Consider the following 26,555-nt stretch of genomic DNA (forward strand, 5'->3'; position numbering starts at 1 on the left):
GCCATGCGATAGGCAGAAGTGGAGCCTCCTAAAATGTGTATAATGTGGATGTCAGGTCCTTGGCTTCAACTCTCACTCTATAAATCTATCGAGCTGCATTACTGCACGATGAAGATGTTGGCCAGAGAGCTGACTGAGATGGGCAGAGTGAACTTCCAGAAAGCTAGAGTCCATTACAAACCCTTTGCTGACCTCCACACCAACACTTGGATGCACTATTTTGACTTGGCTTTCTCTACTATAAGTTTGTAGCACTACAGCTCTTGGAAAGAGGGGGAAAAAATAAGGTAAAATCAATGTACTGCCACGTGCAGTTCTCTCATTGCAAATACAATTGAGAAGAAAGCCATAAAATATTGCTAGTTATTTTGTACATGCAGCACACTGATGATGGCAGCATAACAACCAAAACAGAAGTGAGGTTGGTAAAGGAGCGCTGTGTTCAAACTAGTATTAGAAATAAGCATCAAAACCTGGATGCAGCTATTGCAGAAGTAATGCTACTTGGAAGAGGAAGCATATGGGAGAGGCATGCACGTCCAGCCAAAACATTCACCCGGTGCCTGTTCTAATGGTTGCCGAGCTCAAGGAAGATTGCTTTGTAGAATGGGAAAGTCCGAGTGCAGCCAAGTTAAAGTAATGTGCTTTTGCATTTGCCAACAGTGTGCATGTTAGGGAATGGCTCTGACCTACATGTAATGACCTGATTTGAGAACAGGCTCAATCCCATAAGAGAATGTTTACTCTGTAGACTTGATTTCACACTGTAGAATTTTTCCATGTCTGAAACCCCATCTCACACCCTTCAGACCTCCCTGAGAATGTCCACGCTTAACCCTGCAACACAGGAAGCACGGGGGCAACATCCCAGCTTCTTACTAATGAATTTAGCATTTAGACTGCACATTTGTGCTGTAGAAGTGGAATTCCACTGTTGGGGGCTGGCAGAGTAGTTCAGGGATCTATGGTTGCTACAGTCGCCAGTGAGGCAGGCTGGAATGGAGATTTCCTCCCTCTATTTCTGGCTCATTGAAATTTCAACCCAAAACTCCATCATCCAGACATGTAGGCTGGGGGAATATGTGATGTTTGTTGCTCTTGTGAGGGTCTCATCATGAATGAGAAGTCAAACTGCTCTCAGTGCTCAAGATACAGCTGGGCATGGCCGGTGTTTAACTTCTCTGGGAGGTTGACTGGAGGATTTACAGTTCCTTGGCTTGCACTCTCTGGATTGCTAGCTGGTAAATCAAGGAATAAAATGGTGATTTCCCCAACAAATCAAGCAAAAAAAAAGCCCCAACTCCTTGTGTTAAACTCCTCACGTTAATACGCTTCAACTGATTTTCTAATATCTAAAATGTAACACACAACTTTTGGGGTATTTTGGATTAAGGTGAGTTCAGCAAAACCAGCAAACAGTGTTTTGGAAAAGAGATTAACCTCTGTGATGAGCTGCATCTGTTTTGAGAAACATCCCACTCTGATGAGAGACGCAGCACCAAGTTTTCATGTTCAGTACATTTTCACTCTGAGAATCTCCTTATGGAGATGACAGCAAATGGAAAACAGACTATGAATAGCAATAAGCACTGATATCCAGATCTCAGCAGATTAAAGATATCCAGGAAATGGTGTGACGATGGCAGCGGAGGGCTGTGTTTTTATGATGGCCTTAGGAAAGCAGGTGAGGTGTGGTGATCAGATATGGCGGGCTGTAGCTGATCCTTCTATGGGTGGACTCAGCAGGCGGGAGTCCTGGCTGAGGGAGAAGTGTTTTTCTTCATGGCAGTTCACATTTGTCCCAGTTCACCATAGATGAACAATGATGTAAGGTAGAGTCTTCCAAAGCGTTGGGTTTCCAGTAGTGTTGTAGCTGGTGGCCGTGGATGACTGAACTTGAATGACACACAAACAGTAGAATATCTGTGTTATCAGGGTCTTACTCTAGGAATAATTCCAAGCAAAAACAGAACCAAACTTCTTCTGGGGATCATAGAATCATAGAACCACCACTGTTGGAAAAGACCGACAAGATCATCCAGTCCAACCATCTACCTGTCACCAACAGTCACTAAACCACATCCCTCAATGCAACGTCTGAACCTTCCTTGAACACCTCCAGGGTTGGTGACTCCCCCACCTCCCTGTGCAGCCCATTCCAGTGCCTGACCGCTCTTTCAGAGGAGTATTTCCTAACATACAACCTGAATCTCCCCTGGCACAATTTGAGGCCATTCCCTCTCATCCTAGTGAGGCTCTTCCCATCCTGAAGCTATCATGAACTGCATGCTGAACAATTACACAGTGGATAACAGAGATAATCTGGGGAGCTCTGTATCACCACTGCATCATCATGACCCACCCCTTGGACTCATTGATGCTAATCCAGCTGTTACACAAGTATTTCTATAGCATGTCTGGTATGACAGCACCTTGCTTTATTCAGCATTTGGGGCTTCAGGTCAATGGTGTTTCCTCATCATGCTGTAGAAACACAACTTTGTTGTGTGCTAAATTGTGCCTCTGAGGAACTGGAAGATGCAGTGTGTGTGTAGGAACAGACAGAAAACATAGATGTTAATTTCAGTCTCCTTTCCTAAATTAGTTCTCATGTTTATTGTTTGGATTTGGGGTTTTCAAGGCAGGTGCTGTGAAATGGAATCCTTTGTGTTGCTGGTTCTGTTACGAGCACAATTTAGTTCCCTATCATGGATGGCCATGGAGTGCCAGAACTGCCTGTAGCAAAGACAGGACTTTGGGTTTTCCCACTCTGTTTTTCCCCTGTGCAGAGTTTATGTTTCGTGTTTTCTGTTCTGCTTCTGTAGTTTCAGACTTGCCTCAGGAACAACACATATTATTTGTCTGTAATGAAAAGAGATTTTTCTATGCTGTGCACCTGGATGAGATGATCTCATGTCTGACTGTTCAGCACTCATATTCCTTATGAGGTGTATCACATGATAAGAGTTAATCCATGGAGTGACTAAGCTCACCACTAATGGGAATAATTATCTGACCTGGTAATGCAATAACGTTGGTAAATATAAACAAAACACTGCAGTCGTTTATTGAAACTCAGTGTTGTGTTCAAGAATGCTCATTGCTAACTCAAAGGTCTCTAAAATGGGGAAGCTGTTGCTTCTCACAAAGTTTTCTATTTCCCTTTCCTTACTTTGAGCAATTGGAATGGCCATAGATATCAGCTTGGCCTGCTCAAGCCTCTTCATATGATCAAAGGAACCCATGGCCAATACCAAAGTCATATACACAGTCCCTATACTCCACAAGCTTTTGGTATGGCGAAATAGAGGGGGTAAAGGCAGCAGTGCTTGGCTGCCACTCACTGTGATGTGAATAAAGCCTTGAGGGTGGCTGGTAAAGCTGAACTGCTGCATACCAGAACCTAAAGCACCAACCTATGGAAAACCTATTCCACAAGTTAGAAGCCACAGTTTCCAGCAAAATTCACAATTCAACTTAGAAAACAATAGTTTGGGTCTTACAGACCTATGTTTGTGTGATGCATAGTTTGTCTGTGAGCCTGTAGATCATGGCCAGGGCTCAGGGCATTTCTCAGTGAAGGGAAACACTGAAATCAGATCCAAAGTGTTGAGGGGATCCTAATTCCTGCATCCCATGTTCATTCCTCTGGCAGAAATGGTGCAGTCAGAGCCAGGCTGTAAGCAGCACAGGTCAGATGTTGGTACAGCTGACATGGAGTTGATGCTAACAGGTAGATCAGCTCAAAAACATCAGTAGCATCTTCACAGCCTTGCCCATAAATACAACAGTTTGCACCTGCCTGAGCAGGTGGGTTTCCCTACCAAACAAACAGCCTTAATTTCCAGGCTGGAGACAGATTGGCCACAGTGCTGCTTCTAACAAAAGCTCCTGCACTGCTCAGTGTTCCCTCCTCCCCTTTGGGCTCTTAAATTATTGACGATCAGAGAGCAGCTGCAAACAGACACATTCATTTCAGGGCAGCCATGTCAAGTCCTAACAGTCTTTCTGGACCTTTCCTTGTTGCTTTAGTCGCCTCATTTTAGTTAAGTTTAAAAGTCCGTTGTGTTGTTCCAAGTCAATGGAGTGACTGTGCAAACAGCTTTAGCTCTGAATTTGCTTCCAGTGACTATGTATCAAACCGGCCCGATCTGCAAATCAACAGATGATATAACTGGCATCTTCACAGATTTCAGCTTGGCTCCAAAATGCATTATGTGATCTCTCTGCCTGTTACATAATTACCAGTAATAAAGACCAGCATTTGGAATTTAGCTGAGAATTATTTTGATGATGCACGGAGCAGAAGAGGCTCCAGATGCTCTCCTGAACAGCTATCGTTGCTTAGTAAGCAATTAGGAACAGTCACAGTCTTTTACTGTATTTAAACAGCAAGTGGGCTATTGGGGCCTAATCCGTCTAAAAGCTTGTAAGTGCTGCTGAAATTGAGCAGTATTCCAAGGCTGGGAGCAGAAAACCCACGTGTGTTGGTGTGGTAAGCAAATATAGCTATAAGTAATTAAGGATATATTTGAAGTATGTATATTAGAATATAAAAATATTAAGCCACACATAAGACAAAGGCAGAACAAAGATGCTGATGGGAACGTTGTTGTATGTTGCTATAAGATAATGAAATCAATGCTGCCTTGTTTAGAAATAAGCTTTAACATGATGCAGGCACCTCTTGGCACCTCTCTGTATTGCTTTCTGTCTGCCTGAGACTCTCAATCCATCTTGCATGGCATCTCCTGCAAACATCCAGCACCGCTGATGGACTTCTGCTTGTTCTGCGCTTCCTATCTCACAGCAGGTAACCAAAAGCTGCACACAGAACAAGGATGTGGGAGGTTTTTTGTGTGTCTCTTAGAAGAGGTTCTGTTCAAACACGTCCTGCAACAGGTGGCAGATAAAGATTTGCAAAAACAGTAGCTGTAAAATTGATGGCTGCTTTAAATCAGCTCGGTCTGTTTCTTAGCAAGGAGTGGCATTGGGGTCCAGCGCTGCACTGGCTTAGTGATAAGGCTCTGCTTTAGCTCTCTGCACACATGCAGATTTGGTTGCTTCTCACTCCATCATGTGACGGTCTGAACACATCCTGAAGCTGCATCACCTGTGTTCAGCTAATAAAGGAGAGGTAATGAGAGAAAGCCAGAGTGGCATGAGCCAATGAGCAGCACACAGAATCCAGCTGGCCTGTAAAAACAAACGTGTTGCACCGGAGGAGAGAATGCAAGCCGTATTCACAGAGAATTAGGAGATGAATCACAAGTGCTAAGAGCAAAACTCGTAGGCTATGGAGCACAATGCAGGCTTTAAGAAAGTACCATGACAACGTTCCTCATAAAGAGCCCAGGATATCTGAGGGGATGTCAGAATCAAAGTTTCTTAGATGTGAAATAGATGTTCCGAGAGTTAAAAGGTGATAAAAGGAATTGAGAAAGATGGTGAGTGTAAGTTACTGTCATCCTGAACTACTTCTGCTGCCTTAATGACTTAGCATCTGTCAGAGAAGAAAGAGAAATGAACAGCTGTGCGAGCCGGAGATAAAAAAGCCAAGAGTTTGATATTCAAAATATTATATAGACTTGCTAATGACTTAAAAAAATAATGTCAGAAAGGGATTGTTATGGAAAATAGTTCCTGATGTTCAAAGAGAGAGCAGACGTGATCTAAAACACCCCAAACATGGATACTGGCTTATTAATGGCATGTCTGCAGCTTCTTCCTTCTGAAAACCACAATGCAGCTCTAACACCCCCTCTTCCATCATATACAACGACCACATGCAGTCTGACAGCATCTCAAATACCACAAAGTTGTGCCTTTAAAATTTGTCATAAAAAATGCACATTTGTATTTTCAACGTTCTCCAGCAATGAAATGCAGTGTCAGCCATGTGAAAGCCCAGTGTAACACTGCAACTACGTCAGCCAAGCAGCAGCAAAGGGAATAGCTCTCATTGCATGGCATAAATGGATTGCTTGTTGGCAACCTCAGGAGATGAAAGCAGTGATGGAGTGAGATGTGAAAGATGACCTCATGCTTTGCTTTTTGTAACACGTGGGGAAGATGATATGGGCAGGATTCCACTATTGCTGCTCGTGTCGTGCATCTTCAATAGCTGAGAAGAAAGAGTTGTGTTTTCAGCAGGATTAGTACCGATATATGTATAAATTAATGATGACTTTTTAGAGTTGGAAAGGGAAAGACCTGTTTTCACAAAATGAAAGTCATACTGGCTAATTGTAAAGACTTCATTTAGCCCCTGTGCTGTAAATCCCTAATTCTATTAGGAAGGCTCTGGGGAAACCTCATTGTGGCCTTCTAATACTTGAAGGGAGCATATAAACAGGAGGGGGAATGGCTGTTTATAAGAGCAGGTAGTGATAGGACAAGGGGGAATGGTTTGAAACTGAGACAGGGGAGGTTTAGGTTGGATCTTAGGAGGAAGTTTTTCACCCAGAGGGTGGTGACGCACTGGAACAGGTTGCCCAAGGAGGCTGTGGATGCCCCATCCCTGCAGGCATTCAAGGCCAGGCTGGATGTGGCTCTGGGCAGCCTGGGCTGCTGGTTGGTGACTCTGCACATAGCAAGGGGTTGGAGCTGGATGAGCATTGTGGTCCTTTCCAACCCAGACCATTCTATGATTCTATTTCTGCAGCTCATTATCTTCCATATCTGAATGAGGAGCACATTCAGAGCAGCACTCAGTGCAGACATTGGTCCCCAACGACATTCCCACCTGTAAAACAAATTTGTTTTGCAAAGAGCAAAGCATGGGAAAGGGTGGAAAAGTGGGGAAAACAGGACATGGAGGCTCAGTGATTACTTAAGAAGAAAGGGAAGAGGCTCTGAAGGCAGGAGCTGCAATTCTCTTTCAGGCGCTGTTTATGTAGGCATTTTCAGTGACTTAATATATTAAGAACTGTGACACGCCAGCACTTGAGAATACTTCCCATATCAGATAGCCTAAGCCAGCTGCTAAAGTCATTCCCCGAGGGCCAAGCTCAGCCTCGTTGCATCACTGGGAGCCTCCTGCAGTCTGTGTGCTGGGATCCATGGCAGAATAGCATTTGGAAAGCACACATGCTCTCCATTTTTTCTATTTTCCATCTGATACTGAGGGCTATTTGAAGCTCCACAAGCATTAAAGCACAGCTTAATGATTTGAATTTATGGACAACAAGGCAGGAATCAAGTGTTTTGCGGGAGTATGATGCTCTATATAATGCGTTCTCTATAATACGTTTCTCCCTCAAAAATGAAAGCTTGTGATGGTCACTGAGGGCTTGGAAATGGGCATGAAGCAGCGTCCCCTTCTAGGAGCAATGGTGAGATAAGAGGGGATGCTGAGTCGTCTACTTAGCTCTTTGTCCACAGGAGGATGGAGAAGTGCTAAGGCAGGTTCAAAGAGGGGCCACAGAAATGATCCAGCTCCTGGAAAACAAGCATTAATGATGTAAGGTTTAAGGAGCTTAACTTACTCAGCTTAATTGAAAAGAAGGTTAAGGGGTGACTTGATCGCTGTGTGTATCCACACACACCTTTAAAAAGCACCTGATAGGGAACAGCTTTGCAAGAATACAGACAAAAGCAGAACAAGATCTGCTGCTCGCAGCGCTGGCAGGAGGGTTTTGGAGCAACGCAGTTACCTGATGGCGAGGATAATAAGGGCAGGGCATGGCGAGGATAACAGGGCAAGGAAGGGCTTCACCCAGCATCACCCGACCCTCAGTTATGATAAACACGTTCGTAGCCCTCGCAGCTTTATGCTAACACGACTCCAAGCTCATGTTTCAGGGCGCTGTGGGTACATCCATCACCCAGCGTTCCCCGTGTAGTCTTAAGGCAGCTTCTCTCTTCCTTAACGTGTGAGAGCACCTGAGGCCGCCCCCCTCCGGGGTGGGGGAAGTGGGAGAGGGGGAGGAGAAGAAAGAGGAGGCGGCGGCCGCGCTCCGTGTGGCAGCGCCGGGGAGGAGCTACCTGAGGAGGCCATTACTCGGGGAGGAAGGCGGTGGAAGGGGGTGAGTGAATGAGGGAAGAGCGGGGGGATGGATGGGGAAAGGCCGGGTGGGGCTTCAGTTCCCGTTGTAAGCACCGCGTGTTGGGTTGCTGAGCTTCTTCCTCGGGTAAATCCTATGGGTTAACCGCGAGATCGTTGCGGTTCCCGTTTGCTTCCCCTCCGTCTCATCCACCTCCAGCGGAACGCAGATGCTCCGCGCAGCATCAGCTCTGCGGGCTGAGAGCAGCGGGGCAGCCGCGCCGTTGTGTTGCCCGCACAGAACGGAGCTCAGTCCGTATTTCGATAGGTTTGATTTCCAATGATTCCCTGTATCTCACACCCGAGCGTTTCTCTCCTCCTGCTCTCCAAAAAGATCGAGAGAACGAAACAGATGCAAATACAGAAGTGTTTTTGCTCAGCCTCGACTCTGCCCTCAGCTCACCCTCGTTGTTCTTTATATTGTCGGGTTTCCAGGGCTCAGTGGTCTCAATGTAATTTGGGATTTCCTTGTTTGTTGAGGTTTGTGAGGCTTGTTCTGACTGACTTTCGAGCCGTTCGTGCAATTCTCCTGTTGCAAAGAGGAAGAAAGAAATGAGAAACGCTGGAAACCATTCATTAGAGCCATTCATTAGAGCACAGGGAGAATTGCCTGAGAGTGTCAGGTTTGAGAGGAAAATGGATGTCTTCCACTGTAGTCATGGCTGTTTCTCTTGCTGTGATCCTTATTCCGGTGCCTGCAGTGCACGTGGACTCCTAAAGCACGTGAAAGTAAAGCAGTCATTGCCCAGAAGAAGCTAAAGGCACAACCTGAGGATGAGACTCTCCACCAGCTATTGGAATTTAGCCCAAATGGGAGGTGTAACCTTGCTTGGCGTTTCTGCAGATGCCATGTGACGTGTGGTAATATGCTTAAGTCCCCCAAATACTGTTGTAAATCTGGCCCATAATCTATAGTGCACGGGCAGCAGGGATCTGGGAGCAGCATCTGCTCAGGGTGTGCATATGAAGAATGTCTTAATATCTTATGACACTGAAAAAGGGCCCTGCACTCCTTTTCCCACTGAAATCAGGCTGGCTTTAGGAACGATTGAAGTGATTGCAGACTCAGATCCATCACAGCTGTAGAAACGGCCTTTTAATGTTAATTCCCTTTGTTTAATTGAACCTTCAGATATTTTGCTTTCTTCCCTGTCGGCCTCACCTCCCCCTTGCTGTCTGTATTGCTTCAGGAGTGATTTCTCACTGCTAATGCTGCAGTTGTGCTGGGCAGATGACAAAGACTGAGAGCTAACAGATGAAAGCCAACTGGTGTTACCCACGTGATTGAAAGCTGCGTTTTCCTTATATAAACAGCATGCCTGAGGTTGCTGTCCCAGCCTGCTTTATCCCACCCTTGAATCTCTGGATTTACATGTCACTCTGTGTTCTGCATTATAACTTTTTCCTTTTCCTTTCTTTTTGTGTGTGTGTGTGTGTGATTTGTTACAGTTTAGCATCAGGAAGAGAATGTCGAGCGTACAACACACACAAGTCAGAGAGAAACAGGAATGTGGCTTGAGAGGGAACCTCTGCTTCCCTAAGATGCCTTTAGGATTCTTGTAAGGCGATGTATTTCCAGCCTGGCCCTGAGCAGGGGGTATCAAATGATTCTCAAAGGCTGCGTTTCTTCTTTTGTGCGGGTTATTTTGGGAATGAGATGTGCCAAATCTAGTTGAGGGCTGTGGAAATGGAAAGGTCCCAGCCTGATGAGTCCCTGTGGAATGACATGTATTGAACGTGTCCTGTTGGGATGGCGGTTGTGAGATACAGGGCCTTGTTGGCAAACAGCAGCACTTCTCAAGGGAAGATGGGAAAGAGAACATCACACTTGTTTCAGACCTTTCACTGCCCTTTTTTAGGGGGGGAGGGTGGGGGGATATTCTCAGATTGAGACCTCCATGTGCAGATTGAGTTTCTTTTTCCCTTTTTGTTCTCACCATCTGGGTATTAATTTTATTCCTAGAGGATCGGGACTCGTTTGCTACGTTCTAAAGATGGATCCTCTTGCATGAAATCTGAAATGCTAATACAGATGAGCATAGAGCGAGTTCAGAAAGGATGAGAATGAATGCAAAATTGAGCAGCAGCACTTTGTCATAAGACGTTTTACAATCAGATTCTGCTAGCTGAGGCAAAACTACTTATTGGGACTTGCATTGTACTGCACTTAGGATTCAGAAGGGAAGAAAGCAAAAGATGAGTTGGTTGACTTTAAAACATGATGATAATACAAGGCACAGTGTTTAGAATTAAAGGAAATACATTTATAATATGGACTTGTCAGTGTGCGTACAGATGGAGGAGCTCCAATGTTCTTGGGCTCCTAGATATGAGCTAGTAATTGCCTCCGGTCTACAACTATTTTTGCCAGGCAAAGCACATAATTTTGTTATAAGCTATATTTTACTTCAGAAACCACAACAATCCTTTGTCCTCTGAGGAATGTGGAGCTGCATTTGTCCCCTTTTGATGGGGTTTTCTGTCTTAGCCTTTGTGTTTGGGTTTGCTATGCAGGTTAATGTCTGCTTTGTAAAGATGGGTTGGCCCCCAAGCACCACACAGCCCATATTTGTACAAACCCTGCAGCAGATGAGTTATCCAGCACAGACCTTCAGTCTGTCCTCTGGTTAAAGAAAGAATATCTCTGGTCAGCCCTCTGTAAGCAGCTATTATAACTGGGAGAGTGGAAGGCAGGACTGTGTCTGCTGCTTACAGCCTCACTTGACCTCATAGGGGTCAGCTCTGAAGTAGAGAAATGCTGCTGCAGGAGTCAGGACTTTGTAGCCTGGTGGATACAGCAGGAGCGTGTTAGGGGTGTTGGTGGTGCAAGGCCAGAGTGAACCTTCTCCTTTTCCAAAAGCCTTCTGTTACAGATTGCACATTCCTGATGTAGGTCTGAGTGGTCTTGTTACCCCATTCCAATTGCTGCATGGCACCGTACTGCTAACAGTGTCATTTCTGTTATGCATCTGTTGTCCGCTGGGCCAGCAAACAGCCTTTAGGATTAAAGTTTAATCAATCCGAGTGTTTAGAGTGAGCAAGTGTAGACTTCATCATTCTTCTGGAGAATCGCAGCCTTCTGCTTTGCAGTCCCTGGCAAAGATAAAATGTTCTGTCAGAAAATGTCTCCGGTGAGAAATAGCAGGCAAGGAATATATTCTGTGGGATGGCATGAGCAACCTTGTGCTTTAAAGCTTGTTTATTAATTGCTTGTTAATGGGCAGCTTTTGGCAGAACTCCTTTTTGGTATGGCCTCAGGAATTTTAATGGTGCATCAGTCAGCGCGTGGAGGAAATATACTCTAAAAGCAATGAATAGGATGTTCAGGGTTTGTGTCCTTTGGTGACGTGGGTGAATCGGTCACGTTCTGGTTTTGGTCTATTATAAGCTCTGCAGTAACTGTGTTAATAGGAGGGGTGTGCATTGTGCCCTGCAGCTCCAGTGCAATGTGTTGACTTGCATCCCCACACTCAACGTCAGTGTTTTCAGACATGCCAAACCCCAGCAGGTATCAGAAGTAATGAGGAGTGTTTTATACATCATGATTAAAGGCCTCTAAAAGGGATTCCCAGTGTGTTTTCTGGCTGACTGAATGCTTTGTATGCAATGTTTTCATGAGCAGAGAGGCCATTACACTCACTGGTCTCATAGATGTACCAGTACGTGATTCCATATGTGTAAATATACACAAGTTGCTCGTCGGTGGGTGAGGGAAAGTCTGGTTTTGCTCTGGTTGTGAGACAATGGGTGCCACTGAGCTGACTGAGCCCCTTGGTTTTCATTCCCCCGCTTCCCCTTTTAGTAATCAGTGGCTGAGCTTTCCCAGAAATAGGATATATTTCCCTACGTTCCCAAAGATACCCTTGTTTAACAACATACCTGAAAGCAGCCAAAGGTGATGGATAAACAGTGCGGTGCTAAAATTGAAGCGAGAGTTCAGGCTGCCAGTTTTGAGGCAAGGAGCTCTGCACACACACACAGAAGGTTTTCTGTACCCCGTTCTTTGTGTCCCCTCCTCCTCCTGTGTTGCTGCTCACCTTCCTTGACAGCTGGAAGGGAATTCTGAATTGCTGCTCCTTGAATGAGCTTTAACATCTACCTGATCCATCGAGTGCTGTTTTGGCAACCTGGTAGATGAAGTTGAAAGCATGCAGCAGATTCTCCCTTCCCCTCATCTGGCACGTTCCCTTTCTGGCTTGCTGAGCATCATTCCCATAGAAATGGCAGGAGCAACTCCCTTTGTAGAACAGAGGAGGAGGAGGAGGAGGGGGGGGGGGGCTGCTTCTTGGCTTCCTCCACCTCCTCTAGCTTTGCACCTCATTACTTCTGTTTCCAAGAAGTAGATGCAGTAACAATGATTCCATGGGAAACACGTTGTAACATAGGAATTGGCACATTATCCTAGGGGAGAGAAACGGCTCCTAACCATATATATATATATGTATTTTCTTTCCCAGATTAGATGGTAAATGTTTTGGCAGAAACTTAACACGAGCTTGGAGGCATCCTTTGTTGGGGGAGGGATGATATCAGTTGCCTTACAGCTGTCTATGGAAAGCAGCATCCCTGCTGCTGTAACATGCAGAGGCAAAAGGTGAGAGGTGTTGCTCCTGGTGCTGCGTCCATGGGTCCTAGTGCTGGCTGCTCTCTGAGCTCTGCTTCTTGTGTCTTCCATGTCCCTGCTAAAAGTTGCCCATCCTTGGAATCAATAGGCAGAAGTATTGTGGAACACTTAGGACTGCTGTGCACGTAACACCAGGCGACACGAGCAAGGGACTGGAGAATTAAACAGCTTAACGCATCCTGCTGTTCACCCCTTAAGTACACACACTGTTGTATAAACATAAGCACTGTACACATAGCATGCTCTGCAGCTGTACTGTGTCTTTGTCCTTCTGGAGGCACTGCTATTGCTGGATTGGGTTTTCTTCAATTCCAGCAGATCTCCATGCTTAGCACAGAAACAAGCTGGAGGATCGTGGTTATAACAAAGGTGCTGTGCAGTGGTTTAGTGCCTTCAGACAGCAGCTGGACCAGGGCCTTCATTTGCAGTGGGGTCATTGCTGGAATGAGCAGCACTTTGGGTATGGTCATCAGTTGTGCTTGTCTCCCACTCATCCTGGAGGAGGGACACCATCAGGCTGGTGAGTGTACCAAGTGAGTCATGCTTGTGCACATCAGGCTTCCATTAATCAGGTCTATCTGAGCAGCACACAGGCTTTTATTTAGAACATGGAAACACAGTCTGTCTCAGAATAAATCTACTTGTTGCATTGTATCTGTTAAGGATCTTCTCCTCCATGCAGGTTCAGTGTTGAGAAATGTGAAGTAGTGAAGAATATGATGGCCAAGGCTGAATTGTATCTTGAACCAAATGCAAACACTTCCTTGGGAAAGCTACACAGGGAGGAGACAAAACCACATAGAAAGCACAAATATGGGACACGAGTCCTGTATGATGCGTAAATTAAAGGTCTGTTCTACTGCTTTTGTTCTCAAGTACCATTTCAGGACAAAGCTTTAAACTCTAAAGTCAGTATGACTGTAGTTCAGAATTGAAAGCAGAGCATTCACCAACCATGCCAGGGTCCATTCCATCTGGTCATGTCCTGTGGAGTGTATTTTGTGTTACTTTACCATCAGATTTTTGATCCACTGCAGTTTCCTTGAGGTGCCAGTGAGTGCTCTGTCCCTATGTACCATCACACCTCCTTCAGCTCCCCAAGTTCCCAGTCCTCCCAATACCCATGCACACATTTGTGCCGACTTTGTGCACCTACCTTTGCTCTGAGCCTTTCCCTGTGCTTGGAGTAGCTGTCCAAGCAGTTGTTTTCTATAAACGATTCTTAAAAGTGAATGTCTTTCTAGCCACTTTCCAACTCGTAATGCTATATATCCTCCTGTGTACGTTCTGTATGGATTTGTGTGCTGCTTTGGGTTTGTTAGACTGCACCTTTTTGGATCTGACTCTTATTTGTGCAGCACATTTTTATCTAGCGCACACTGCTGTGCTTGTCTGAAGCTGTATATAAATAATGGAACGTCCAGGGCTTGCTGGCACAAGTCAGCAGAGAGCTGCATTTCCTGAGGCGCTGCTTCAGAGCCCTGCTTGGTTTTCGAGTCCGCTGTGCAGTTGTTTTACATACAGCCTCATGTGGGTCTCAGCGCTGAGCCTCATCTGTCTGCCACCTTACGTAAGCACGCGCAGACCTGCGTTGAACCTGTGAGTGTACGATGCAAACAAAGGTTAAACCGACTTCCTTTCCATTGCCATCTCTTCCTGAAATGCAGAGATAGGATAATGAAGAAGCCTGCCTGCAGCACGGGAGCGGTGTTACTGTCCTGGAAGCATGCTGGGCTGCTGCCAACAGGCATGTCGTGTGAATGAGCTCTCAAAGAAATACGAGCTTGCTATGGCCAGGGCTTTAACTTTGGGGTATAAAAGCAAAAATGGTTTAAAAAGTGGGCACTGATTTAGGAACCCTTTTGCCATACAAACGGAATCATAAAGCACAGTCAGATGCAGCAGCCCTCCTGGGATGGCATCGAGTTGGTTTTGCCTTGTGACGTGCCTTCAGACCATTCTGAAGGGTTCTATATAAGTAAAACAAGTGTCTGTTTGGTTTAAAGGGAATCCCTTAAATTCTGGCTTCTGGTTCAACAACTTACAAGTTGAAACTCACGGCTGCTGAGAAGGGTCTGCCTGGTCAGATGGTGCCATGTTTGTGTGCCCACATCTGGCTTAGTCCATCAGGTACCGTATGTGAATGCACTTGTTTGATGCCTCAAGCAGCTTTGTAGCTTGCTTTATTCCTACGTACACAAAAGCAGCTGGGTGGGACTCTCAGGCCTGTGGATGTCAGGTCTGAGCCAGCCCGCAGGATCCGTGTTCTGGGGCAGTTCTCCTGATGGCAGAAGCTGTGCAGAGACTTCTGCTTCTGGAACAGCATTTGTTTTTGTTATGTGGTAGCATGACGTTGCAGCGCAATTAGAGGAGCTATTCCTGATCCTGCCTGCCTTTGCTGTTGTTAGCAGATCTCTGCTCGGTAATCTGCTTGGTGTCCTCTGGAAAGACACATGAGTAGTCGATGAAACTGTGCATTTTCAGCTTAGTGCAGAACAAAACGATGCCACTTTGTCCACTCTGGGGGAGTTCTCAGTAATTTCTGTTCATAATGGTTCCAAGTACACAAGGTGACCTTCTGAAGCACTGTGCTGAGGCCATCGAACTCAGGTCATGTTGAGCCAGCAGAGAAACCCATTTATGTGCCCAGACATCATTACTAGTCCTGCTGATCCATTTGGAGTCACTGGAGCACTTCTATAGATTGTCTATAAAGTTGGTGATTTTCCTTAAAAAGAGTTATGTGTATTTATTTTAGGAACAAAGTGGACGTTATCTCCTGCAAGATACAGCTAGGGAACGGTTAAGCCTTTTAATATCCCTAGGTGGGAATTAGGGAACAAGAATGGATGCTTTGTAAGGAATTACTGGTTATTATTACAGACTTCTGAGAAACAGACATGAAATTAACAGTTGTGTGTCATTTCATTACTGCTTTGGCAGTCTGCTTTCCTTTTCTTTAAGGGTAAGATGGTTGCTAGGGCTTTGTAGTGAATAACCTTTTTGTGTTCAGCTCAAGGCAGAGGATAATTATTGTATAATTTTGGTTTGTGAGGCCGTTTTAGACATTTTCGGGAAGAAAAGAGCTTCGTTTCTGCTGCTCCCCTCTTTGCCAGGTGCCCAACGTTGGCGTGTTGCTGCAATAGAAAGGGAACTCTGTGTCTGCCATGTGCTCTTGGTGTTTGCATGAGGATCGGGGGATGAATGTGGCCTTGTTGCTGCTGCCTGGCCGCAAGAAGTGCAGACCAGTCCCAGTGTGTGTCTGCTTCAGCAGCATCACTGCCATGCAGAGGTGGTGGGCAGAGATGCTGGAAGATCAGGAGCTGCACGTTGGGTTACAGCTGACGTCCTGTGAACCCATGTAACCTGTTGGCTTCAGGGGCCAATTTTCTTCTAGGAACCAACAGCTTTCCCTTCCCATATGGCCTTAAGGAACTTACTCCCCAGCCATGCTGATCATTAGGACTAGATGACTCTTCAGCCCTCTGTGCCAGACAGTGCAGGGGTGGCACAAGGTGGGACTTGCTGGGTTCAGCTGGGTGTCCTGAACATGGGCATCTCCTCTGAGCTGCCTCACCTTTGTCCCTCAGCAGTCATGGTGGACCCAACTGGGTGTCCCAAGCACAGCCTGCATCCATCAGCAGCACAGAAGGGCACACAGCTGTGCCTTGCCCTGCGTGATATAGGTCCCTGTGTGGCTCCCCAGGCTCTGGGCTCCTTCTGCAGTCACTGAGGCTGGGCAGACCCTGTGTTTCCATGCAGCTGCACAGTGAGGCTGCACTGCACTGCTGTCCTACAGCCTCACTGCAGCCAGTGCCTGCACAGCACCCTCCTCCCTCTGTGTGTCAGCACATTGCAGGAGCGCCTGTACACATCTACTGTATGTTTTTCTTCACTGCTGGATGAATGTTCACAATTCAGCGTGGCGGCTGTTATCTTTTCTTCCTTGCAAATTGCTTTGTTACACATGCAAAGTCTTAAACGAAGGCAGACAACAAAAGTTAGCCTTGCTGGGAGCTATCTAGAATTGCAGACTCCATGTGTTTGTGGGGTGGAAAATATTTAAGATGAGAGAAAACATATTCTTGCTTAAGGTGTGCCTCTAACTCGGGATCCATCACTTCTGTACATTGCCATGGCAATGCTGCAATAGCAAGGGAGTTCCTTTTATGGCTGATTTCCGAGCAGGGAGCCGGCAGGCTGGGTTACTAAGCAACCCCATCCTATGCTTCGGTAGCTAGGAGAGGCAGCCAGTGCTTTGTAATAGTGCCCGTGGTTCTGGTCATATGTTCCTTCCATCCACTTCTGTCTTTTTGGTGTGAAAATAATTGCTGTGGAGTATGCTTACTGTTCCTGCCTTTGTGGGGCTGTTTTTCCCCTCCGTTCTGCTTTCTCTCACTTGAATTTTCAATGCAGGAACATTCATAGGAAGGAGAAGACAATGGTCCGTTTATCTGAAAGTAATCAATCAGAGTGCTCTATTCAACATGTGATGCTGGAGAGTAATTAAAGTGATGCCATCTGCACAGTGTGAAAGGAGACGCATCCTTGGCCTCCCAGGTTTGCAGCTGATCAGACGTCACATCAGAGCCCTGTGAGGTGCAGGTGCTGGGATCTGCTGGGGAGTTCTTCCAATCTCTGCTCTGACCCAGGTTCCTTCCAAGGTTTGATCTTCCCTGTCCATCTGAGGGCTGCTGCTAATGAGCTGCCTGGTGGAAAAGGACGTGTGGTTCGTAAAGCTTAGGAAATCATTAAGAGCTGTATGGTGAAATGGAAACGTAAGGTAGGGCTGTGTTTGCATTTGAGTCTCATCCTACTGAGGCTCCTTGTCAGGTCCCCCCTGCTGACCTTAAACATGGTATGAGGATGTCATCTGTACTGCCAAGAATAATGCAAGTTTTTACCTCTTTCTTATGGATCTGCCCAGCTGGGCGGCTGGAAAGGAGGAGCAGGTATGGTGTGTTATCCTCAGAGCTGCAGTCTGCAGGCACCTTGTGTTGGGTTGGCTCCAAACAGCACTGACAAGTTCATTGGGTCTGCTTACAGCCTCCTTCCCTATGGGAATAACGCATTCCTAACACATTTGCCTGCAACCAGGGTGTGCACAGGATAGTGAACACCCCAAGGGGACATGCATCAGCATCTCGTTGGTTCACTGAGCACCTGATGTTCCAGTCAGGTAGTTAATGACATATGTGGTGGCAGCTCTTTCCGTCCTCTAAATGAGGAAACACACAGTGAGGGCTGATAGGTTGTATTTGGTGCTGCAGAGAACTTGTGAACACCTTGTCTCTGGTCACCTTTTGCAGTGTGTTTCAGAAGGCCCAGAGCATGTGCTGCAGTTGGACTGTTAGTTGTTGTTGGTCTGTGGAGCGTTGAGTTTGGCACTGTGTCCATCCCTCCTGCTCTGCTGGCTCTGCCGCTGTCACTGCTTTTAACTGGGGTTAAAAGAGAAATGCAAACTGATCCTAAAGCATCTGTTGGAATGTTGGAAGGCCCTTCCTAAGTTCAGCTTCACAGTTTGTGTGTCCCAAACCTTGCAGTTAATTGGCATGTGCGCTTCTAGAAGAGATACAAACATTTTTGGCTGCATAGTTTTTATTGGTTTGGGATCTTTTTTTAGATAATATATTGGAATTCATCTGGACAAAAAGCAAGATGGGTTCCCCGATGGTTTATTATCACTCTGATGTCTTGAGATGGGTAGTTTCAGCTTGCTACAGCAACCGTAAATGTGGCCCTTCGTATCTTGTACCAATGTTCCTGTAAACAGCACTCACACCAGCCCACAGTGACATTTAGCATTACTCAGTCCTTGTAAAAATGACAAACGTTGGCTCCACGCAGAGTTGGCTGTGACTAGTCACATATGTCAGCAATAACAGAAGACAGCACCTAAAGGTGCCCCGTGTGCTTCGCTTCCAATGCTCTGTCCTGTCATCTGCATATGTAAATCCCCACTGGAGTGCTCCTTGTCAAGGGAGGTAATTTCACAACCTATTTCGGGAATGGGTGGTGAGAGGTGATGCTGGTTATTTTGAGAGGACAGGTGTTATTCCCTTGGAACAAGTTGGCCATACCCATTGTGACGGAGCACGGGTATGCAGCCTTGGCTGGAGCAGAGTGGGGCTGAACCTGCTTGTTCCATGTGATTTCAGTCCTCTGTTGTCAGCAGAAATGGTTCTTCTTAATCTTTTGTAGTAAATGTCTGGTGAGGAAGTGCCAGTTCCGAAGGTAACCATTTCCCACTTCTCCTCAGTCTGTAATACATGAGCAGATACTCACTGCTTGTTGATGACCACTGCTGTCAATCCAACCTCAAATCCGTGCTTTTCTCTACTTCCGGAGGGATTCTGCCTGTGTAATTTATCTGCAGACGATAAAGCACGGAGTGGCGGGGAATTAACGGCTGCATTCAGTTTATTAGTTAGATGTTAAATATTTGATTGCAGTCAGGCTGAAGATTCACTACCGGTGTCATACGGCGCTGTGAAACGGCTGCAGTGTCTGAAATGGATCGGATGGGAAAACATCCTTATGTTTGTGGGAAGCCGATAACAGCACGTGCACCGCGCTCCAGGTTGAAATGGCATATATTATTCTATGGCATTACTTACCGTCTAGGAAAGGGATATGAGGATCCAGATAAGAGGGAGAAGACAAAGATTAGTTTAATCCCTTCGGTAAACATCCGCCATAGCTGGGCGAGGCAGCAGCACAGAGCGAAGCCTGTAATGCTTATTTATTTCCCTTCCTGCACGTGAAGAAATAAAGCTGAAATAAGGTGTGAGAAGGCGCTGTGTACAGCTGGCTGCTCCTCTCCTTGCTGGGCTGCTTGTGCTCTGAGGATGCAGGATAAGGAGGCCCTGCCATCTCCTGTTGCTGTTCATTCCCATTGAATAACAGCAACCACGTCTTGAGAAGTTCACCAACCAGCTTTAAGATACAAGAGGCGAGCACTGTTGAAATTCTGCCCTAATTTGCTATGTAAATGAGGCTGTTAGGTTAAATGAATCTACTCATAAGTTAGTGTGCTAGGCAGTGTGGGTTACAGGGGGTACAAACAGTGAGACTTCTGCATTGGAGTGAAATACATCTGCGTTCCCTGCTCTCTTTATTGGGTGGTTGTGCCCCCTGTGTCACTGCAATGTGTCCCTGGTTCTGTGGGAAACTCTTCAGGGCACAGCATTGACTTAATGAGCTTTGAGCAAGAGAAACACAGCGTTGGAGGCCGAGGCACATAGGGAGCGAGTGGCTGGGAATCAGGCTGTGTCAGGTTGGAGGTAAATAACAAGAAGAGCAGAACTGGGATGAATTCTCATTGCTGTTTTGTCAGGGGATTGCTTTTCCTCTCAGCCACCTGCAGTGCTACCTGTGGTTGCTCCTTGCTGGGTGCAGTACCAAGGGACAGCAGAAAGCTTTCTGACACCATGCTGTCCATGGAGGCTTCTTCCTCCTCAGTTATTTACAGCTTGTTTGGGAGAAAAGCACACGGGCTGCCCACTGAGTTTCCATTTCTGTTGCAGGGCCGTGTTACTGCTGCGTAATCCGGCGTACAGTTAAGGTTTGATAAAGGGAAAAGAAGCGTGGTTAGCTACGCCTACGCTGTTATGTCTTTTGCCATAGCATAGATCTTTAAGATAATGTAGAGATACAATCTGTATCTGTACTTAATGTGTTCTCCAACCCCACTGCTCACCTGAGACCGCATTTCTGGAAGGCTCTGAAGATCCCATAGGGTAAAGTCTTCTCTTTTCCATTACGGAGATGTGGCTGTTGGTCTCCAAGAGCTCCAGAAGTCATTTTTTTGAAGCAACAACCTGAGATATTGAAGTCTCTTTTAAATAGCCTAAAAAGAGCCTCGGGGTCACGCTGTCACTGTTTAGAGTAATGCACTGAGCACGTAACAACTGGTAAGTACTGCAAGTGTCACTGCCAAAACTGGAAGTTATTTTCATATGGAAAATGTTCCAGAGCTTGACAGTGTTTCCCACACATCTGTACTGGCTTCCAAATGGAAAAGCTTGTGAAACAGTAGTGAGGTGCGAGTGCGCCAGGAGGGAAATCTCACTGTGCAAAGTGAGCGTGCTCAGATGGTGTTTGGAAGCAATCTTTCTCCGTGTCCATCTGAAGTGAAAGAAAAGCTCGTTTTCTTCTAATAGAAAAAAAAGTACTTTTGTCAAAGTTTTTGGATTTCTTCCATTCTGAAGAATGAAGCACAAAGGGAAGAAAAATTGCTCTTTCCCCCAAAAGAACAAATGAAAAGGCTGTAGGAAATGACATTAAAATGGTGAGAGCTGCAAAGCCAAGGATGTAAACCATAGGAAAAGAGGGAACCGTGGCTCCTGTTCTCTTTTGCTCCTCGCTTATGTCTGAGCTATACTTTCTGTGGGCCCCATTTACTTTGCATTGCCTGCTGCATGGGTGTTTACACCAAGGTAATGCCTAGGACACGTACAACACTACTGTACTCCTTACAAAAATTGTAAGCAGCCAGCACATGGCTGCCTGATTGCATAGAGATGAGGGAACAATGTGCTGGGCTTGTGCTTTCCAGCTGTTCTCTTTTCACTGTGTGTTTCACTTGTTTGCCTGCAGTTGTGTGTTTGCACTGTGCTGTCACAAGGACCAGCAGTGGAGCTGCAATGTTGGCAATGGAGCTGCAGCAGACGTGGCTCAGTGTAAAGAACCTTTTGGCTTTTTTACAGTACTGAATACATTTGTCATGAGCAGTCAGCAAGAATAGCATCCGGAGGGCTGGTTGGAAGCAAGGAGAAGGGGAGGACCTTCACTGCACGTGGATAAAATTGTTCTCTGCAAGACCAAAATGGCTTTAGATTGGCAGCTCTGACCCTCAACAGCTGTCCCCAGAGCTCAGCAATGCTCATCTGCCCAACTTTGTGCTCCAGACACTTTTGCTTGCGGTCCTCTTTGCCAATGGAGTTAATGCAAAGTCAGTTTGGAGTGTTCCCCAGAAGGTTTTGCATTTGTTTTCTAAATAGAGAGGAAAACAAAAGGGAATGCTGCTAAAATTATCCTTTGTGTTATAAACAGCTGTGGGGTGTTGTGGGAGCTTTGGCTGCTGTTGGTGGCCGGCCCCAGTTTCTGAGTGCTCATCTACTCCACCTTCGCCTATGGGTGACACTGTGCTGAGCTGAAGAAGCCACGGGAAGTGACAGCAGTAAGCATGCATGCAGGTAGTAGTTTTTGCTGTACAAATGTCTGATTGGTTTCATGGTGTCCACTGCAGAACACTTTCAACTGAAAGCTGATGACCTAAGAAACTAGAGCAAGTGCACTAATAGGTATGCAGGGAAGGTAGCACTGACAGGCAGCTAGCATAGGGGCCAGTGATGAAGCAGATGAATGCTTCTCCAGTGACTCTGGAGTTTATGGTGTGAAACGGCCTTTGAAGCCAAGGGAGCTCTGCTATTTGTTGGAACAGCATCAGGGTCTCAGCTTTGGCTTTGGAGGCTGATAGGGACCGTGGGTGTACACGGTGTGAGCTCTGGGAAGGCACACATGCTGCGCGTAGGGCAGCTTCTCCATGATGCACATCCCAGGGTGCAGAGCAGGAGGGCTGCGCTATGTTTTCTGCTTATGGTCCTCCAGCCTTCGTCTGGCATGTTCTCTTGTTCCTGTTGGAGGGTGAGGAAGAGGTTATGCTCTGCCCTCTACCTACCATGGCTGAGGCAATGTAGCCTGTGAGTAAGGTTAATTTGAACACTATCATTCTTTTCCCATGCCGCGATAGAAATGCTTTTTAAAGCTCAAATGCTTATTTTTAGGATTGACAATGCGCAGCTCTCTGTATTGGCCCACAGGAAAGTAAAAATAGACGGAGGGGGATTGTGCAGATGTATGTGAATAATTCTTGGCATAAACCTGTGATATATTCCTCAAACTCTCGTCTTAAGACATTTCTCTTTCTCTTTTTTCCCCTCCTTTCATTTCCAGTTACACATTTTGCTGCACTAAATCTTTTCAAATGAGATCATTCTCAAACATTGCCATTTGCAAATAGTTTCCTTGGTGTCGGGTTTTCTGGTTTTTTTTGGTTGTTTTTTTTTTTGTTTTAAGCTTCTTAAGTGTCATAAATATTATTTCTATGGGTGAACATCAGATGAGCTGCTGGAATTAATGATGTCAGCGTGCTCTGCTGTTTGCTGCTGTTGCGCTGTCCTTCCTTGTGGGTTATGCATTGGAAGAATGCGTTCCTCTTGGCCTTGCTTAGGTGTCTTTACATTTGTATACACAGGTTTCCTAGCTGGGGCTCACAGCATGGTTTGAAGGCAGCCAGGAAGGATCTTTAATGGCTCTCCTGGAAGATGTTCAGCAGCCACTCCCACTGAGTGCATTGAACGCTTACACAAAGCTCCAGCAGCAATCTGCAGTGAAGTATAAGGTAAGGGGTGATCACTGGAGTACTGCACACATGTGTTAAGGACACCTTTGGAAGCTGAGATTAAAACTTGTACATGTATCTTTTTGCTATACAAGAAAAATATCTAAGTCCTAAACTTTCAGACACCCTTGGTTTTTTTTTCTGTATTGCTTGGGGCTGCAGCACATACATAAGTCCTGATAGCTCAGACATTACTTCATGTAGTCCCTTTTCCCCATTAGTTCAGGCAGTCCCTTTTCCTCAGAGTGAAAGAATTCTACCTTATGCTCAAAAGGGGAATAGTTAAAAGGAAATACTTTGAACTCCATCAAAGCTGGCCCTGGGAGCCTCTCAGGGAACCTCTCCTCTCCCATGCATACAGCTGAGAACAGGCAACCTAGAGGGTACTTCAGAGAGAGACTGTCCATAGGACAGCATTAGCACTGCAATGGAGATGTGTAAACTCAGAGCTCTGGATGTGAGGACTCATCACCAGGTTATGGGGATCCTTGTCACCCACCTGCTGCTGTGGTGTAATGCAAGGACTCAGTGTTTCCCTGACAAGGGCAGTTCAGAATGTTTTTGTTGAACCTCCCTTTGGTTTCTTTCCCCTGGCTCCAGCCCCAGCCTTAGAGCTGCCCCAGCTCTTGTGGTGCTCGTGGTTCTGCTACAGTGCATCCTGAAAGCAGGTGCTTGTGTAACAAAGCAGGCAGGTTTCCTGCCCTCCACACCGCTTGCCTGGCTGCTGCTGTTCATTTTGCAAAGGGTGTGAATGGTCTCCATCTCCCATAAAAGTGAATGTAATTCAGGGTGTGTGGAAAGTGAAAGTACCGGAAAAACAGGCTGTTTTGTTACTGCCTTTCCTGATTCTGACTAGAACAAACTCGTTAGGGGTGTTCCTTGTCTGCTTGAGCTTCAGGTGAAGAAATGCTGTTCATTCTCACTTCATACACAGGCTAGTGAACGGAAGTGTCTTATTCTGCAAATGGCAGAGGAGAAAATATTCTCTTTATGTTTTTTATATTAGAGCTTGAAAACAGTTTGCATCACCAGTGCTCAAACCAGTGGTGGATCGCTCATTTCTTATACGTAGTCGCTTCATCTCACTTCACCTCATCACATACAAGCACTTACTTTTGCTTCAGTTTCCCAGAGTCATTATTTCATTGAACAAAATTAATAGTGATCTTTCAACTTCCCATAGTTTCTGGTGCTGCCCCAAAACGTTCTGGTTATTGTGCTTCTCCTTTGGAAAATGCCATGTCTATAGACTGCTGTGCAGACTCCTATACACAGGGTACCACCTGCTGTAGGATAGAAAATCCAGCAGCACGATAGCAAAGGCTGCTGCTCCCCCCTTTCCTCATCCAGCTGGTACCTGGGAGGAGCAGCTCTGGGTGCTCTTGTTTCTCTGGTTACGTCACCAAAGTTGTTAGTTTTCCTCTGAGCTGCTTCATCTGTGTATGGAGGTGAACACTTTGACATGCAACTTAATGCTGTGTAACATAACCCTTGTCTGTGTTCAAGGACAGCACTTGCTTTGTTCTGCAGTACCTGGGTGTCCATGGGTAAATGGGTAAATGAACACAGACTGGAAAGCTTGGGCTGAGCTGCCTTAACAGAAGGAGCTGTTTATCATTGCCTTTCCCAGCTATACTAGTTGTTCCATAACCCATAACAGATCTTATCACTATTCTGCTTCATTATCTGTTTACTTCTGTAAAAGACTTTGGGGAAGAAGAATTAGGAGCTCTATGTACAATTTTACATATGCCTAAATATCTCAGCAAGATAGTTGTGGATGTTGGAGCAACACAAAGTGCCCAAAGCTGACCAAACGTTCCCTGTGCTTTCCTTGCAGTGTTTTGCTTGGTTAATCAGGACATTTCTCAGTTAGGCATAAAATGAAAGTAAATGATGAGAACAAAGATGTGCTGAGCTACTTGACAAGACTTGAGTGCAGGGTACAGGATCTGTGGGTGTTTGGCATCGCCCCAGCACTGCAGATATTTTAGCTCTTGGTTATTTTTGATTCGGCTCAAATATGGTTTACCTTAAAAAAAAAAAAAAAACAACAAACAAAAAATAATAACTGCAAAGTATCTGTTGTTATACAACAAAGATTCATAATGGAAGACATTGCTTGGCAAAGCTATAGGCATGAGCTGAGGAGTTCAAGTGCTGCTCTGAACTATCCAGGTTCCAGCCTGTCATGGAGCACTCGGGGAACAGCTGGTTTGTTCTGTCAGATCACCCTCTTGGAGAGCAGAAAAGCATAGGGAGGCTTTAGAGAGGCACAAGCCACGTGGCCACCTGCCATTGCTTCTGGTCAGGTATAAGCCTTTGTAGTTTAGGAAACAACTAGGGTGGGATGCTGGGGAAAGCAGTATTGTTCCCAAATGGAATGGGAGTCCTTCATAGGGATGAACCAGCAGAGCCAGTGAAGAGCCCCTAAACTTCAGGCTAAAGTGGTGGAGGGGCCTACAGGTGATGAGCCCTTCTCATCCTGCCCCTCCCTTCATGGATAGCTTGGAGGTATTGCTGGGCTCCTTTGCCATGAGCATGCATGGAGGGTATCCAGTGGCAGCAGGAGCAATCTGTAGCTCTCCACAGTTGCCTCGTTAAGTATAAGTCCATTATCAACTTTTGTTCCTCAGTGTATGTCTAGCCTGCAGATAGCACCTCTGGAATAGGAGGAGGAAATGACTTTCTTATGTGTGGGCTTCTGTTAACTGTCAGTGCAAAAGACCAGTATATGAGACAGAAGCAAGGCCTGCAATGGCAACTGGGATCAACTGTGAAGTAAGGAAAGTGTTAAAAAGGAACTGCAGATCAAAGTGTCGTTTTTCACTTTGTAAATTCACCTCAAGTACCTCTACAGTGTCATTAGTCCTGAAGATCTGGATTCCTGTGCTGCCACAGAGTGCTAATATTGTTAGCAGAGGGATCTATCATTGAACTGCAGCCACCTCCAGGGTGTAAAACAACACCAGCCCAGTGGCACACAGGAGTGGCTCATAGCAGTGTCAGAAAGAAGGTTCAGGAGAATAACAGAGCAGTTGGGAAGGTTGTATCAACAAAACATGGGGTAATAGGCTCAGCAAGATACATTTGGGCATTTCCTTGCCTTTAAGATACACAATTCTGAGGGGAAAAAATGCCATTCAGTGTTATTAATAAGAAGCAGAGCCTCCATTTTTTTTTCCCTTTCTGGCTTAATGCTCCCACAGGAGGCTGACATTCCCATGGAAGCAGTGTGAGGATTGTGCCAGGCCTGGCAGATCCTCTGACCCATCACCTTGCTTGGGAAGCTGTCATGAGAAAGGCAGCAATGATTACAGGAGACACTGAATAGGAAGAGAGAAAATGATGATCATTTTCCTGACATGAGAGACCCACACCCCCTTTCATAATAAGAAAATCCTTTGAGTGTAGCCCACACATGTTTCAGAGGCGGCTGCTTTAGTGATCATCGCAAGCCAAAATGTTCTGTCAGTACACAC

At 45.9% G+C, this 26,555-nt stretch overlaps 1 protein-coding gene across 1 annotated transcript in view; it reads left to right on the forward strand.

Moving 5' to 3' along the window:
* The first annotated feature begins 7,967 nt into the window (after positions 1 to 7,967).
* The window catches only part of TANC2 (tetratricopeptide repeat, ankyrin repeat and coiled-coil containing 2), a 139,617-nt gene continuing 121,029 nt past the window's right edge, over positions 7,968 to 26,555 (forward strand). Inside the window, exons 1-2 of the mRNA XM_015885745.2 lie at positions 7,968 to 8,027; positions 22,927 to 23,073. The gene's annotated coding sequence lies outside the window, so the exon portion shown is untranslated. The remainder of the gene's footprint in view (positions 8,028 to 22,926; positions 23,074 to 26,555) is intronic.

Source organism: Coturnix japonica, chromosome 27 (genome assembly GCF_001577835.2).
Source record: "Coturnix japonica isolate 7356 chromosome 27, Coturnix japonica 2.1, whole genome shotgun sequence".
Classification (NCBI taxonomy): Eukaryota; Metazoa; Chordata; class Aves; order Galliformes; family Phasianidae; genus Coturnix; species Coturnix japonica.